Genomic DNA, 15,431 nt, shown 5'->3' with positions numbered 1-15,431 from the left:
TTCATGAGCTTCTTCAACATGGCCTCATAATTCCTCTAGTCAGCAAAAAGAGTCTCTGGCTCTAATCTGCTAAAACAGAGTCTTACATAACATAATATAATCTCAGGAGTTGCATCCTATCATCTTTGCCACACAGCATAAGCTCACCACAGTAGTGACATGCTATCAACTTGGCTTATATACTTGATTAGAAACAAGTCACAGGTACTACCCATACTCAAAGGGAGAGGACTACATGAGGGCACAGACATCTGGAGGTAAGAATCATAGGGACTCACCTTGGCGTCTCTTTGCCACATTTTCACAGACATTATTATTTTTTCTGTTTTATTATTTTCTGCTCATATCCTTATCATTTTCTTCTGTTTCCTTACTTTGGGTTTAAATTATATTTTGCCCCTAGTTTCTTTAGATGGAAGCTTAGGATATTGATTTGAGAATAAAGTTGCTTATTTTTTTTTCTAATAAAGTTGTTTAGAGAAATAAATTTCTCTACAATCACTGCAACAGCAGCATTCCAAATATTTTTATAAGTCATGCTTTTATTTTAGTTCAGAATAAAATACATCTAATGTCCCTTTGATCTCATCTTTGACTGATGGGTTAATTAAAAGTTTGTTACTTAGTTCCTAAGTACTTGGCAATTTTTCAGATATGTTTGTGTTACTGATTCTTAAATTAATCCCACTTATGTCATCTTAGAAAATGGCGAGTACTTATGCAGTAGGGGGAACTTTCGGTCTTATTCATCATTCCTTTATTCACTCCAGGACAAGAGAAACACCTGGATCTGCTTTCCTCATATTTTAGGAGGTTAGTAAATAATTCTCAGTATTTTGTTCCCTTACCTTCTTTCTTAGTACAACTTTAGTGGGTAGATGGACTTAGGCACTATTTTATGCATTTCATAGCTGAATTTTGTGTTTCACTTTCAATATTTGTGGTTCAAGGTTGTCTACCTCTCTACCTTTTCGCTATTGGTGAATTTTTACTCTTATTTTCCACCAGTGTTACTAGGGAATTAATTAGAGAGTCTCTGCTTAATTTTGCCACTAATCTCGGTGCTACTTGGCTGTCTGTGCAAGCTAAATTTGCACTAGTGTATTACAGAAAACACTTGACACTTTTGGCAAACACAGGACTGTAAACTGTAGACATCATTCAGAATGTCTTTAAATCCATCCATTGTATATTTTATTTTTCAAAGCTTTTATATTATGTTTTTGTAATATATATAAACTGATGCTTTGATTTAAAAAACATTGGTTTATTCCATTTACTTCAGCAATGTAGGCTCAATCTTATAATTATGAATATTGGGTGCTTGCTATATGCATCAAATAGGGCTAACTTAGATATTCAGGATTGTTCACATAAATACTATTGTCAACGCACTAGATGAGATCTACCCAAGTATAAACAAATCTGACTTAGAACCTAAATAGCAATGCAGCTTATTATTTTTTAAAAAAACTCATTTAAAAGCAGCTCAATTTCACATTAAACAGCCAGTCATCCTTGCACATTTTCTTTAGAACAAAGTGAATTTTAGCACATATTAAGTTCACATATGAATATATACTTAATTAAAATGTTAAGCTTAATGTTCATTAATTCAAGAGCTTAATTTTTACTTTATTTTAACCTTGCTTCCCTTAATTTTAATTATATAAGTGTGATTTTTATTAATTGGGTTGTGAATCAGTCATACAAGTATTGTGTGTTTCTTTGCAGAGAAACAGAAGCAATAGAAATTGGTTCATGCAATGGTGAGGGCTGGTACCTCTGAAATTTGTAGGGCAGGCCAGCATGCTGGAAATTTGGTGGAGTGATTGTTGTGGCTTTGAGGCAGAATTACATCTTATTCAGGAAACCTTCGTTTTTGCTTTTAAGGCCTCCAAGTGATTAGGTGAAGACCACCTACACTATCCAGGGTAATCTAAAGTCAACTGACTGTAAACCTTAATCACAGCCTCAAAATACCTTCACAGTAACATCTGGACTAGCGTTTGATTAAATAACTGGGCACCATAGGCCAACTAGCCACAAAAGATCAACTGCTACAAGCTGTTTTCAGCTTTCAGTAAAGTTTTGCTAGAATTAACAAGGGTCTTCCAACTGAATATCTATGAGTGAACTTTAGTGACGTGTCTAATGTCACTGAGAAAATTTATGGACGTTGCTTTAAAAGCATTTTAGAGCATCAGCAGATTACATAAATCTCTGTTCAAGTAAAACCCAGTTTGTTGATTTTAAGAGTCTCCAAAGATTCTGAAAATCTAAATAGCTCAACTATACATTCAAGTTTATTTATTATTGTGTTTTTACTATCAAAAGTCAGAAATTACTTGAAATTTTGTGGTATCTATGAATCACTTTGGGAAGAACTGACATCATAGTTATATTGAGTCTTCTAATTCAAGAATGTCCTGTATTTTTATTTATTTACATCTTCTTTGTTTCTTCTCAATTACATTTTGTAGTTTATAGTGTAGAGAGCTTGAACATCTCTCATTATATTTATTTCCAGATATGTGATTTTGTTGACGCTATTTTAAAATTTCATTTTCCAGTTTGTGCAAATATATAAAAATACAATTTATATTTGTACATTGACCTTTTATCCTATGATCTGGCTAAATTCACTTACTTGTGCTAGTAGTTAATTTTCAGATTCTTTATGATTTTTTCCACATAGATGATCACATCTAAAAATTGAAACAGTTTTATTTTCTCTCTTCCAATCTTTGTATCTTTTATTTCTTTTCTTTTCTTTGTACACTAGCAAAGTCTCCTGGTACAACTTTGAATAGAAGTATGAAAGTGGATATTCTTTTTTCTTAGCAATTTTAGGGGAAAAGAGTTAAATATTTCACTATCAGTTTTGATGCGTATACTCATAAACTCATCACCTCGGATCTAAAATTAGCTTTTTACTGTATTGACTTTATCACAGATTTTTAACAATTCATCACTCTGGACATATATCAAGTAATTTTATTTATGGATATATTTCAAAGTAAGTCCCAAACATCCACTTGCTTCATACCTAAACAGATAAGCATGCAGAGCTATCTATGGTTATTGCTTATTAACAGTTTTCTCTTTTTTATTTTGAGGTTAAATTTACACTCAATAAAATACCCAAGCCTAATTGTACTATTATATGATTTTTGACAAGCGGATACCTAAACGCTATTGTAGAAGACCAAATGCACTGGATGCTTAAGGGGATGATTTATTCAAACTATTGCAACAGGGAAAACACTCATTAATAAGGACCACCTCAGAGGAAAGGAAATGGGGCTGCATTATAGATGTAAGGAAAGAAGGGAGTCATGCATAAGTCTTAGGGGAGTCATGAGGAAGGCTGGAGATGGGTCTTTTGTGGGAACATGTGAGGGCAGGGTGGTCCTTTGCAGTTAGTCAGTCTCTAGGTAAACTGAAGCCTGTGCACTGGGTGGGGAGGGGAAGTTCTAAACCATGGCTGTTTCCCAGACACCAGGGCTCTGAACCTTGGTTCCTTAAAAAGGCCAGTCTATCTGACTAACTGAACACTATTTTCATACAGGACATTCTAGGCAAGGCCTTGGTTGTATAACAAATGTTTCCAATTATGTCTTGGTAATAAGGAGGACAGACTCTTATTGAAGCCATGCAAATAACTATATTGCCATAAAGTAAGGGTACTCAGTAAAAGTTTCTGAATTCTGAAGGGGTCAGGGACAGAGAAAAAAATATAATTTGAAAATGTTATATCTTTGTTTACCAAAGCATAGTCTACCAAATTGGTGTAAATTATAAATAACTTGAGACAAAAGAGAAAAAGACTTTTACATATATCCAGGATATAGAGCATTAAAATATCAACAATATTCAAAACAAAACCACAGTTATTCTTCATCAGTTCATTCAATCCCAGGTAAATAATTCTTGTTCTGCCAGAGCCTGTTAGATTCTCACGAAGCCATCTATCAGTTGACTAGAGTTCTGGAAATTCTGACTCGGTCCACTGACATGGTCTCAGGGTTGTTTATGCGATACCATCAGAAGCCTGACCCAAAGGTACCTGGCATAGTTCTTTCCAACAGGGCCTGAGGCTGTTCTTGATTGAAGTAGAAGGATTTGGGCCCAAAGCTGATGGCAAGAGCTTTCAGGGAATCAGCGGTGTAGAGTAAATATATATATATATATATATATATATATATATATATATATATATATATATATATGTAGAAGACAAAATAATTAAAATTTGTTTCACTTAATATAGGCAATTTTCAAAAATGAGAGATCTGATGAGAATAGAAAACAAGAATAGTGCAACTGGCATGAAAAATTTGGTTCTTCCTTTAACATGGCAGTAAAATAATAATGTCCATTTAAAAAGGTTTGAGATCTGACTCAAAAAAGACAGTAAATATTGCCTCTTATAAAATTGGATGAATATAATATTTTTACAGAAAAAAACTCTTGAGATTTGTACTCCTGACATAATATGCCATGAATATACCCAGCATGTAGTAAGAATATACCACTAGAATAAGAATAGTAAGCCAAGAGATTAAGTCTGGAGTAAGTTCTAAACATCTACATATTAATAAATCCCATAGTTAATGATGTGAATCCCCATCACCAGCCAAGATGCTAGACTGTAATTAAAGAACTAAAGTTGTGACATTATTTAACATTTTTGAAAATGACTGAAATTATGACTGATAACATTTTACTGCGCTTTAAAATCAGACAATCTAGCACCAGGACTCTAAAAATAGACACATGTCATCAGCAATGAGGACACTGACAATTCTCTAGGAACCTCCCATACAACATAACATTTCTGAAATATTTATACAGTAATATTTTACCCATGCAAATTTAACCTAGGGAAGGCTAAGCATCTCTTTTGATTTGACAGTGCTTCCCATACAGCTCTTGAATAGGGCCATGTCAAATAAACCTAATTATTTTAGCTCTTGTCTTTTCACAAGGTGAAAGAATGAAACCTTCGTAATTTTCAGGGCCGACTGGGAAATATCAAAGTCAATTTAAGTTCAAAAGACATAATTTAGTATTCAATTTGGGGAAGGCAAAATATCAAAAGTTGTCAAGAGGTTTGAACACCTGATTAAGTGAGAACTATAGAAAAACAATACTTGGCCACCTATTTTCCAAAGTTACAATGAAGGATTTGAAAAGTAATCTTAGGGGGTAACTTAACTGTACAGAACCTTAGTTCTCTCAAAAATGAGAAGACTTTGTCTTCTTAAATAATCAAGGATATGATAAAGTCAGTGCAGGCATATCTTCTTTTATTGCACTTTGCTCTACTGGGTTTTGCAGATGTTTGTGTTTTTTTACACTTGGAAGGTTTATGGCAACCCTGCATTCGTTTTTGCTTTTAAGGCTTCCAAGTGATTAGGTGAAGACCACCTAAGTCTGTTGGTGCCATTTTCCCAACAGCAAGTGCTCACTCTGTGTCCCTGTGTCACATTTTGGTAATTTTCACAATATTACAAACTTTTTCATTATTGTTATATCTGTTCTGGTGAACTATACTCAGTAATCTTTGAAGTTACTATTGTAATTATTTCAGGTTTCCACAAACCACATCCACAGAAGACAAAACTTAATTGATAAATGCTGTGGGTGGTTCTGACTGCATTAGTGAATGGCTGTTCCCTGTCTCTCTCCCGCTCCTTGGGCTTCCCTATTCCCTGAAATATAAAGTATTGAAATGATGCCAATGAATAACCCTAAAATGACTTCTAAGTGTTCAAATCTCAAGTCTCAGTTTAAATCAAAAGCTGGATACGATTAAACTTTGTGAAGAAAGCATGTCAAAAACCAAGACTGGCGAAAAGCCAGGCCTCTTTGGCCAAACATTTAACCCAGTTGTGGAGGCAAAGAAAAAGTTCTTGAAGGAGATTAAAAGTGCTACTCCAGTGAACACACAAATGATAAGAAAGCACAGCCTTAGCCCTGCTACGGAGAAAGTCTGAGTGGTCTGGACAGAAGATCAAACCAGCCACCCTTAAGCCAGAGCCTAATCTACAGCAAAGCCCTAACTTTCTTCAATTCTCTGAAGGTTGAGAGATGTGCGGAAGATATGGAAGAAAATTTCAAGCTAGCAGAGGGTGGTTCATGAGGTTTAAGGAAAGAAATGGTCTCTGTAACATAAAAGTGCAAGGTACAGAAGGAAGTGATGATACAGAAGCTGCAGCTAGTCAGCCAGAAGATGTAGCTAAGACCTCTGATAAAGGCGGCTACACTGAACAACAGATTTTCAATATAGACAAAACAGCCTTCTATTGGAAGAAGATTCCATCGAGGACTTTCCTAGCTAGAGAGGAGAAGCCAATGCCTGGCTTCAAAGTTTCAGAGGACAGCCTGACTCGGTTGCTAGGGGTTAATCCACATAATTACTTCAAGTTGAAGCTAGGCTCATTTACCATTTTGAAAATTCTAGTGCCCGTAAGAATGATGTTAAATTTTCTCTGCCTGGGCTCTATAAACAGAACCGCAAAGTCTGGATGACAGCATATCTGTTTTCAACATTGTTCCCTGATTATTTTTAAGCCCACTGTTGAAAACTCCTGCTCAGAAAAACCACATTCCTTTGAAAATATTACTTCTCATTGACAATGCACCTGGTCACTCAAGACCTCTGATATAATGCGATTACACATTAAAAGACTTCTGTATCGTGTAGACATAACTTTTATATGCAATGGGAAAACAAAAAAAAAAAGTCATGTGACTCATTTTATTGCAGTGGTCTGGAACTGAACTTGTAGAATCTCTGAGGTATGCTTATAATATATTTTCTATCTCAATGAATTTGCACATTCTGGGTATTTCATTTAAGTGAAATCAGACAGTATTTATCCCTTCATGTCTGGCTTATTTCATTCAACTTGAGTCATCAAGATGCATGCATGTTGTTGCATGTATCAGAATCCACCTTGCATCTTCATCTGCAATCACTTTTGAGCCTGTGTATGGCAGGTCAGAAATTCTGGCCACTGGATGAGGAGATTGCATGAACTCTCGATCACTCTCCTGTGCCATCTTTTCAAAAAGAGCTGTTAGAAGTGGTTCCTGTGATAAAGCAACACACTTTGAAATAGATCAAACCAATGACATTTGATTCTGTCTCTTTGTGGTGTAGGCTACTTGTTTTAGTTCATGGAATAGAAGTGAAAACTTAAAGACTTGCTGTGACTTCTTAAAATAGGACTCTCTCTGAACATGAACTACAGCCAGAACCTAAGTACCATCCCCAGCTCTTTCCTCTCTGTAGGATACCAAGCCTTTGTGCACACATAATGAACTCAGACATTTTAATAGTTGATTTGCACCCATCAGGCCGTTGTTGTCATAACCGCTACAGACTCACTGTGGATTTTCATTTGGGGCTTAGCATTGTTGATTTACTTTTTTCATATCTGTTCCTAAAGTGATGGAAATTGTCACTTCCATTCAAATCACAGTTGCTGAAATGGCACATTTTTTCTAAAGGGCAGTTAAGTCATTTTTATTTAAAATAAATTAATTAAATTTATCTCCCTCGTTTGACTCTATATGACCTTTTGGGAACTTTGGATATTAAATTTTATCCTAATATTTTACTTCCTAGCTGGCAAACATCAACATTGTTTCGGATTCTGAACAAAGTTGAAAAAGCACAGATTTTGTGAAAAAAAATTGCTTCAACTTTGAAGCAAGAGACAATAAGGATTCTGGAATTTTATCTACTTTGGTATGAGCTTTACATTTCCTGCTTAAATAAATTACAAATGAAAGGCTAATGATGAACATAAAAAATGAGATGATAAGAAATAAACTAAAACATATAAACATATAAAAAATACTCATGATGGTGAGTTTAGCCATAAAACACACTCATTTAAAAATGGAAAAATGCTTATGCTGATATTTAATAAATACTATTATTTGATCTTGATAAACATAATAAATTACCAAACAGAAACTGTAACATCTATTCTCAGGTAGGCCAAATTAAAACTTGTACCAATAGTAATTATGCTAAGTCAAGAGTTCCAAACATGCCAAAAAGAAATGGATCAAAGAGAATTTGCCATTTCTAAGTCAAAATGCTTTTAAGCTTGATCACATGATCATGTAGCACAATTACTCCAAAAGCTCTAGGAAAGACTTTCTTAAAAACCTTCCCCTTTAAATTTCAATAACTGAGATCTCTTCTCCTTAAAAATGTCAAGTATTTTTAAATGGAAGAAGAAAATCTTACTGTGCTAACTGTATACTAGAAGACATTAATTGCAAACAGCCTTATAATTTATGGAGATACCTTCATACATACCTCCTCAAGAGGTAGATAAGACAAGTATGTCTTATTCCCCTACTTAAAAATGTGCAGAGGAACTCAGAGAAGTGACTTAATTTTCTCAAATTGCAAAGATACGATGTTGAAGCTGAGGCTTGAATAAAAGTCATCTCATTTGGAATCTTCTTTTCAGTTGTTCTGGTGCCTCACCCTCGGATTCTGCCAAAGCACTGACAACAGTTTCCTATATGATGCAATGTCGCTGAAGGCTCCCTTAAACGTTTGCCTCATCATTCTTACCATCGACAAGCATTTCTTTAATTTAACGCTTGTTGCTATGAAGAACTCTAGGTGGATGAGAGGAGTAGACCTTCACCCTGGCCTTAAGAAACTTAGAGGCTTGTAGGGTAGCTAGTCAGGAAAGGACAAAGGAACAGAAGGTCCATATATGTGCAAAACTAGGGTGACGATACCAAGCACAGGGAGCCTCACAGGACGTGATCAGCAGGGGACTGGGATGAACAATGGAAAGCTTTTGTTTTTGCTTTGAATCAATTGTATTTAGGTATAATTTACATACAATAAAATGCATCCATTTTCAGTGTCCTCTTTGATGACCATGACAATCAAGACACAGAGTATTTTAATCATCCTCAAAATGTCCCTCCAGCCTACAATTCAACAGTTCTCCCACCGTTGGTCTTAGTCAATCACTGAAGTAACAGGATTTTTGAAAATAAGAAAACTTCAATAATCTGGAAAGTGGAGAGAGGGCAAAGGCCACAGGGAGAACAAAGGGAGGACAAGTCAGATGAATCCTTAATTGTTAGAATTCCAGTTTATAAGTTAAAATAAAGAATTTTAGGCAAGAAGGGAGAGTGAATTGGGGTTGTGGGGGAGGGTCTGCCAACCAGGTCTCCACGTAATGCTATTCTTTCCTCACTGTCATTTTCCCGTTTCTCATCTCCCTTGCCACTGACCCCAGGCCCCTCCATTACTTCCATGTGAAGGATGAAGGCAGCAGAAGCAGTGCTCTGGGGAAGCTGCAGTCTGGGCCATGCCGGTAGCTCCAACTGGTGTAGATGCCCCTGCATCCGAGCCAGGACTCTACTCAAGTAGTTCTTAGACTTTTGGGGGCCACAGACCTCTTTGAGTAGCTTTTTGAGGAAAGTAATAGACTATCTTCAGAGCAGTTTGACGTTCGCAGAAATTTGGGCAGCTAATACAGTGTTCCCATCAGCATCCTCTCTGCTTCACCTCCAGGTTTCCCTATCATTAAACTCTTACATTGGTGTGGTACATTTGTTACTCTTAATGTTCCAATATTGATGCATTATTATTAACTAAGGCCCATAGCCAACATAGGGTTCACTATTTGTGTTATGCAATTCTATGGGTTTTGACAAATGTGTACTGTCCTACATCCAACACTATAATATCAAAATACAATGGTTTCACAACCCTAAAAATCACCTGTGCTCCCCCTTTTCATCCCCCTTCCTCTAAGATCCTCAGCAACCACTGATATTTTCACTGTTTCAGTAGTTCTGCTTTTTCCAGAATGTTATATAGTTGGAACCACACAGGATGTACCTTTTCCAGACCTGCAGCAGTAAAAAGTATTCGAGTTTCCTCCACTTCCTTCATGTCTTGTTAATTCATTTCTTTTTACCATGGAATAAAGTTTCATGGATGGATGGATCACAGTTTGTTTATGCATTCACTTTTTGAAGGACATCTTGGTTTCTTCTGGCTTTGGAAAATTATGAATCAACATGCTAAAAAATCATTCATGCGTAGGTTTTTGTGTGGACATAAGTTTTCAAATGATTTGTGTAAAAGTGTAGGTATACAATTGCTGGACGGTCTGTTCATACTATGTTTAGCTTTGTAAGAACCTGCCAAACTGTCTTCCAAAGTGGCTGTATTATTTTGCATCCCCACCAGTAATTAATGAGAGTTCCTGTTGCTCCACATCCTCATCAGCATTTGGTAGGGACAGTTTTTTGGGTTTTAGCCATTTTACAAGTTACATAGTATCTCATTGTTGTGATTTGCAGTTCCTTAACGGCATATGATATTGAGCTGCCTTTCATCTGCTTATCTGACATCTGTTTATCTTCTTTGGCAAAGTGTTTGTTCATATCTTTTAGCCATTTTTCAATTGTGTTTTTTCCTTATTGTTGAGTTTTATTAGTTTTTTTAATATTTTGGATAGAAGTTCTTTATCAGATATGTGTTTTGCAAATATTTTCTTCCAACCTGTGGCTTATCTATTCCTTCACTTAACACTGTACTTCACAGAGCAGAAATTGTACATTTTAATGAACTCCGATTTAGCAATTTTTTTCTTTCATATAGCACATATGTTGTTATCTAAAAACTCATCTTCAAACCCTGGTCACCTAGATTTTCTCCTATGGTCTCTTCTGGGATACCATATTTACATATTTATAATTTTTGTATTTTCACATTTAGGTCTATGATCTATTTTGAGTTATTTTATGAAAAGTGTCTAGATTTATTATTTTTTATGCATATGGATGCCCAGTTGCAGCACCATTTGTTGAAAAGACTATTATTTCTCCACCGAATTTCTTTTGCTTTTTTGTTAAAGATCGGTTGACTATACTTGTGTAGGTCTGTTTTAGGGCTCTCTATTTTGTTCCACTCATCTTTTTGTCTGTTCTGTAACCAATACCACACTGTTATGTTTATTGTAGCTTTACTGTAAGACCTGAAGTCAAGTAGTATCAGTCTTCCGACTTTGCTCTTCTTTAGCATTGGGTTGGCTAATCCGGGTGTTTATGTCTTCCCTTACAAACTTTCGAATCAGTTTGTCCATATCCACTAAGTAACTGGCTGGGATTTGGAATTGGATTTCAATGCATCTATAGATCAGGTTGGGAAGAACCAAAACCTTAATGATACTGATATTTTCTATCCAGGAACATGGGAAATCTCTTCATTTATTTTAGATCTTTAATTTTTTTTCATTAGAGTTTTGTAGTTTTCCTTATACAACGCTTTACATATTTTGTTAGTTTTATTCTTAAGTAACTCCTTTTTTATTTTTGGCATCAATAAAATCATATCGTGTTTTTAATTTCAAATGTCTATATATTTTTTGTATGTTGTATGGTGGGGTCACATTTCATTATTTTTCCAAGTGAGTATCCCATTATTGCAGCACAATTTGTTGAATTTTGTTTGTTTTTGTTTATTTGTTTCACTTGTTTGTTTTTTGGGGGGGAAGTTTTCTATTTTTCATTGCTGGTATATGAGAAAGCAATTGGTTTTTATACATTAATCTTGCATTCTGTAACCTTGTCATAATCCCTTTTTAGTTCCATGAATATTTTTCCTTACTCTTTAGGATTTTCCACATAGCCAATCAATATCATCTGTGAATTAAGACGAATGTATTTCATCCTGTTTGCATTTATTTTATTTTCTCATTCTATTGTGTTAGCCAGGGCTTCTAGTATGATGCTAACTAAAAGTGGTAAAAAGGAAAACCTTGCCTTATTCCCAATCTTAGGAGGAAAGCATGTTTTCTGTAGATGTTACTGTCAAGTCGAGGAAGTTTCCTCTCCATTCCTAGTTTGCTGAGAATTTTTAGTATGAGTGGGTGTTGGGATTTATCAAATACTTTTTCTGAATCTAGTGATATTATCATATGATTTTTCTTCTTTAGCCTGTTGAGGTGATGGATTACAATAATTCAAATTGAATGCTGAACCCACATTGCATAAATGGAATAGCGCCCATTTGGTCATGGTGTGTAATTCTTTTTATACATGGTCGAATTCAAGAAGGAAGCTTTTGATCCTACTCTCTAGTAACATACACCTCAATAGACAATTTTGCACTCAGTTTCAGGAGGTCTACAGGGGTCCTAAAACCCATTCTTGGATTTCCAGGGGCATCTTTGGTGGTCAGGTTAAAATTATTGCCATAATCATAACTTCTGTGTTTTTTGCACCTTTTTGAACTGGCCAGACTGCGAGTGCAAAAGGAGTCAAGAAAACGTCTGCACCACTGCTTTTAAGCCCTTCATTAGCACTCTATCTTCAAAGTGTTTTTCAGTCTTTTGTAACATCATGCTGCTTTCTTGTGCTGGAAATGGAAACTTCCTACTCCTGTATACATGGAAATAAAAGCTTGTGGAGGAAGGGAATGATGCATGGGTTGCCAGGAAGCAGTGCAGCAAAAGACTGTAGAGCACATAAGACATTCCAGAGTTTCCCTCTAGTACCGTTCCCCAGTAACAATGGTTATAACATTGAGAAAGTCATAAACTTCTCTGGGTCTCCCTAATAGGCTCATCTTTCAAATGAGAAGTGCATTTAAGTTCCAGTATTCTAAGTTTTCCTGTTCCCTCCTCCTTTTCTATTTTATAATTGAAATAAAATATGTTGGGTACTTGAGGTCACATTATAAGATATCCAGCATATGCATGCAAAACTTCCAGGCATTTGAAAAGCTCATAAATTGAAAAGTGACCTGAAATGTAAATAGCTAGAAGGATTCAGTTTCTGAGGAGAGATCCTTTAAGCCATTTCCTCATATACCCTTTCCACAGGTATCACATAAAATTGTTCAGTTTTAGGGGCTGACTATAAGCACACTAGCAAGGTATGATGGGGTGCTAAGGTTGCAAGACACTGAAAAGTGCAATGATATCAGTGACTGGCATTATGGGGCTGGGGGGTGTTACGTTGAGGGGCATAATGCCTCAATATCTCCTTGTACATAGTAGGTGCTCAATAAAATAAAATATGTTTTGAATGAATGCATGGAAAGAGGGAAAATCTATAACATCACCTGGGCACACAAGGGAGAATAGGGAATGAACGAGGTTTTTTTTGGTTTATTTTCTGGGATTATAAATGGTTTACTAAGCATGCCTTGAAGGTAAGCCAGCCTTGTGAGATTCTTTGTGCAGTGGGTACTAAATTAGTTCTATTCGCTTCACGCCTAACCTTATTTTATTAAAGAAAATAAAAATGGTCCCAAATAGTCCCCCCTGTACAAGAGGTCTGCCACTTCTCAAAACAATTATCACTGGTTTCGTAATTGTGGAAATCGCAATGTTTCTCGGGGATTTTCCCTAATTCTTTGTAACATTTTAAAAGAGGTATTCTGGGAGAGCTAAACACATAACATCATCTAAATATGCATTTAGAGACTTCTAATACATATTATAAATATGCATTTAGGGATTTTCTTACAATGAATAAAGACCTTTATAATAACTCCTTTGGAAGGATTGTGGTCTATTGCATTGTATGTACTCAGGCTCTTGAAAAATTCATGATATTTTCCTGGTAGACCAGGATGCCTGATAAAAAATGGTAACAAGATGCTATCAGTGAGGCGTGGGGCATCTCAAATTCCACATATGATGTGAAGCCCCATTCTTCATAAAACAAGGTTATGTGGTGAGGATCTCAGGATACTTTGTTTCTTTCTCATAAATAATGGAATACAATTGCTCCGTCAGCCACATAAATGGGTGGACACGGTCAACATGAACTGGGGCATCCAAGTTCAAGGCAATCTATAAGAGAAACCATCCCAGAATGCTAGGTGCGAGATGGGACACACCTTTAGATGCAGACAGAACATGGAGTGAGTTCCCACTTGGAAACCGACAACTTCCCTTCCCCAGTTAGATCTTCTTGTCTCAAGGCACATATGCCTTACTATCCTCCAGACCAACAGATGCCAACGTGTTTTTATTATGTTGCTTCATCAAATAAAGTATTTTGTAAATATTGCTCCAATAAACATAAGTTTATTTATGAACTCTTAAACTATATATATATATGACGCTATATACTGAACATTAGTAAAGCTTAAAATGTTTCATTTTTAAATAAAAATATGAATACAAGTGCTCATACTTTCATGCACACATCATCAGGCTTTAGGGTTTGGAGAAGTCAGCCCTAGAAAAGGAGGCATGGCGACTCACTATGACCTGCCTCTGACATTTACTGCTCCAACAAAGTTTCTTTAAAACATACATAGAAGTGAGACAAAGCCTGCAGCCATGCAGCACGTATCAGCAACTGTTTTTATTGATCATAAGCAAAGCTCTAAGCAATTGCTAGAGTGAGATTCTGGATGAACATAGTACCATGAGCCTCAGAAAGATCTGGCAAGATAAAGAGAACTTTCTACAACTTCCCGGACAGACATTTGCAGGGGCTGTCCCAGAATAACGGTGGGGAAGCCCAGCCCTCTCACTGAGGGAAGGTATGGCAATCCCAGTAACTTCTAAAGGGAAAAGAGGTTCCTTCACAGGGAGCATCCTCTAAAGGGGACACACTTCTGCCCTTTCTGCTCCTCTTTATGCAACACATTTCCCTTCGCTGGTTACCATGCTGGGTGGCCAGGGCCCTCAATTCTTTTACCTCATCCTAATGACACCTTTAATACCAAGAAAATACTGTGATAAATTGATTCATTCATCCACTTATTCAACAAATATTGCTGAATTGCAACAATGTGCCAGAATGAGAAACAACTGATTGATTAGGCATTACTCCTCCTCCATACTCCTTGTTTTAGTTTGTAAACTACCAGAATGCAATATACCAGAAACAGAATGCCTTTTTAAAAGGGGACTATTAAGTTGCAATTTTGTAGTTCTAAGGCTGGGAAAATGTCCAATTTAAGGCAAGGCTACAAAGTGTCCAAACTAGGGAGGGGCCAAGATGGCGGCTTAGCAATGTGTGCGTTTTAGTTCGTTCTCCAGAACAACTACTAAATAACCAGAAACAGTACAGAACAGCTCCCAGAGCCATGACAGTGACTGGACACACAGCGTACCCCAGTCTGGACCAGCTGGACCAGCTGCGAGTCTCCGGAACCATGAGTTCCCCAAGCCACAGTGGCCGGCGGCCGGCGCCCCTTCCCCACAGGCAGCTTCCCGGAGGGAAATGAAAGATACTCTAATAGTAGCAGGGACTGAGGCCAACCAAACACCAATTGTGGCATTAATAAACAAATTCTGACTACTAAAAATAGGCCCCCAGCTCAGGCAAAACTGGTCAAGGCGGAGGTCGCTTATTGGGCTAACCAAAAAAGAGGAAAGGGGACGAAACAGAAGTTT

Source organism: Tamandua tetradactyla, chromosome 14 (assembly GCF_023851605.1).
Source record: "Tamandua tetradactyla isolate mTamTet1 chromosome 14, mTamTet1.pri, whole genome shotgun sequence".
NCBI classification, from domain to species: Eukaryota; Metazoa; Chordata; class Mammalia; order Pilosa; family Myrmecophagidae; genus Tamandua; species Tamandua tetradactyla.
This window is presented reverse-complemented; position numbering follows the sequence as displayed.